General features: G+C 38.7%; 1 non-coding gene across 1 annotated transcript; it reads right to left on the minus strand.

The window, feature by feature from the left end:
• Window positions 1–1,967: 1,967 nt before the first annotated feature.
• On the minus strand, window positions 1,968–2,074 carry LOC130984084 (small nucleolar RNA R71). The gene has a single exon (XR_009088041.1). It is a non-coding gene; the product is annotated as a small nucleolar RNA R71 (small nucleolar RNA).
• Window positions 2,075–2,419: the final 345 nt, after the last annotated feature.

Genomic DNA, 2,419 nt, shown 5'->3' on the forward strand with positions numbered 1-2,419 from the left:
ATTGCCGCACCAAATTCTCGCGCCAAGCATCAATTTTCTGCCCTGCCCTCCACAAGGGCAGGGCAGCCTCCTGGGAGTGACTTTTAATGGGCCGAAAAATTCAATTAAATTTCCAATTGAATTCATTTCTTCACCAAATCAAAAGCCCATCCAAATCCCAATATCCAAGAATAGAAAGTGTATAAATAGGAGTTAGTTTGATGTAATTAGGACCTTTTGATCTTTTGATTTTTACTTTTACTTTGGCACTTTTACCTTCACTTTTGAAATTTACCTTTCTTTTGAGCTTTGGCACTTGTTCTTGGGGAACTTCACTGAGAATTCTGAGAATTGGGGAGGAGAATTGATCTCTCTTCTTCCTCATTCTTGCCTGAGCACGTCTAATCTTCTGTTTCTGAGTCTTGGGTGTGTGAAATTGAGGAAATTCTGTCTCAATTCCCATTCAAACTCTTTTCAATTTGTTTTCTGCATAATTCAATTTAATTTCTGTTCTTCTATTGCTTCTTCTTTAATTTTCTGTCAATTGCTTAGATAACTCAGATCTGGGAAGGAAATTGGGTTTTAGGCTCTGCTACCTAAGCCCTTGAGTCCTGAGATCAAAATTTACTTGGGTTCTTCTGTGAACCTCTGCTGCACCTTATTTTCTTTTCTGTTTGAATGCTTATTGTTTCTGATTCAATTTTTGCTCTCTTAATTGTTGCCATTTACTTTCTCTTGGTTTAGATTCTGCAATCCCAGTCCTCAAACCCCTTTTATATTCAAGCCATTTATCTTTCTTGCCATTTAAGTTACTTCAATTTAAGTTTCTTGCACTTTAAGTTTCAGTCATTTATTTTCTTGTTCTTTAAGTTTCTGCAAATTTACTTTCCTGTTCTTTAATTTACTGCACTTCTCCCTTCCCCCTTTACATTTACTGTCATTTACTTCTTATTAAACACAAATCACTCAACCAAAACTTGATTCGCTTGACTAAATCACCCACTAAACTAAAATTGCTCAATCCTTCAATCCCTGTGGGATCGACCTCACTCATGTGAGTTATTATTACTTGATGCGACCCGGTACACTTGCCGGTGAGTTTTGTGTTGGATCGTTTTCCACACATCATAAACGTTATTGGAGTTTACGTTTCTCATTAACGTGGAGTCCTCTTTTTCTTCTACGTTAAGTACCACATTAACTTAGTTAACGTGGCTCTTAACGTAGGCTATGAATGGCTTCGCAGGCATTATTGGTGATCACTTTTCTCATTAACGTTGCAAGCTATTTGCCATCCCACGTTAGTAGTCACGTTAACTAAGTTAACGTGAATGCTAACGTGATTCTTCTATGCTTCATTTGTCCTGAAATCAAGCAATTAAAGTGCATCAAAGCTCTAGCCAAAGTCATGAGATTATGCATCATTAAATTATCATGCAATTCTGGCAAAAATCTCATGAAATCATGCAAAATTCACAATAGTTGCTTAAATGAAGGTGTAAGTGTGTTTTCACCCAAAACTTGCCTTGTTTACTAGGAAAATGCATGAAACTACCCTAAAACAGTAAAGAAAAGGTCAGTGAAACTAGCCTAGATGCCTTGGCATCACGTCATGGCAGACCCACCTCGAAGAATCACCTTGAAGGAGGCTGGAGCTCCTGATCTTAACTTGCAAACCGCTTAAAATTCTGTATCCGGCCATGGATCCAAATTTTGAGCTCAAGTATGGCACGATAGACTTGTTCCTTAAATACAATGGACTACCTGGGGAAGATCCTCTGAAGCATCTTAAGGATTTCTAAGTTGCATGCGCAACTGCGAGAAGATATGGGGCGGATGAAGCCGCGGTGTTGGTTTTCGTTTTCCCGTTCTCTTTAGAGGGAAAAGCGAAGGAATGGTTTTATACTTAACCGGTTGAAATTAGATCCAATTGGGACTTGTTGCATAAAGAATTTTTGGAAAAGTTCTGCTCTCCTCAGAAAACAGACAAGCTACGAAGAGAGATCTCTTGCATTGTGCGACGAGATGGCGAGACTTTGTATGAATACTGGGAGAGATTCAAGAAGTTACTGGAGGCTTGCCCTCACCACCGGATTGATGAGTTGGTTCTTATCAGTTATTTCTGTCAAGGAATGCACCACCAAGACAAGTGGTGCACGAAATTGTGATACACAACAGCACCAACAACTTGTACGCACAATTGTAATCTCAATTCTTTTTCACAACTTCGCACAACTAACTAGCAAGTGCACTGGGTCGTCCAAGTAATAAACCATACATGAGCAAGGGTCGATCCCACAGAGATTGTTGGCTTGAAGCAAGCTATGGTCACCTTGTAAATCTCAGTCAAGCGGATTCAAATGGTTATGGAGTTTTAATAATTAAAAGATAAATAAACAAAAAATAAAGATAGAGATACTTATGTAAATCATTGGTGGGA

The sequence above is a fragment of the Arachis stenosperma genome, chromosome 5 (assembly GCF_014773155.1).
Source record: "Arachis stenosperma cultivar V10309 chromosome 5, arast.V10309.gnm1.PFL2, whole genome shotgun sequence".
NCBI classification, from domain to species: domain Eukaryota; kingdom Viridiplantae; phylum Streptophyta; class Magnoliopsida; order Fabales; family Fabaceae; genus Arachis; species Arachis stenosperma.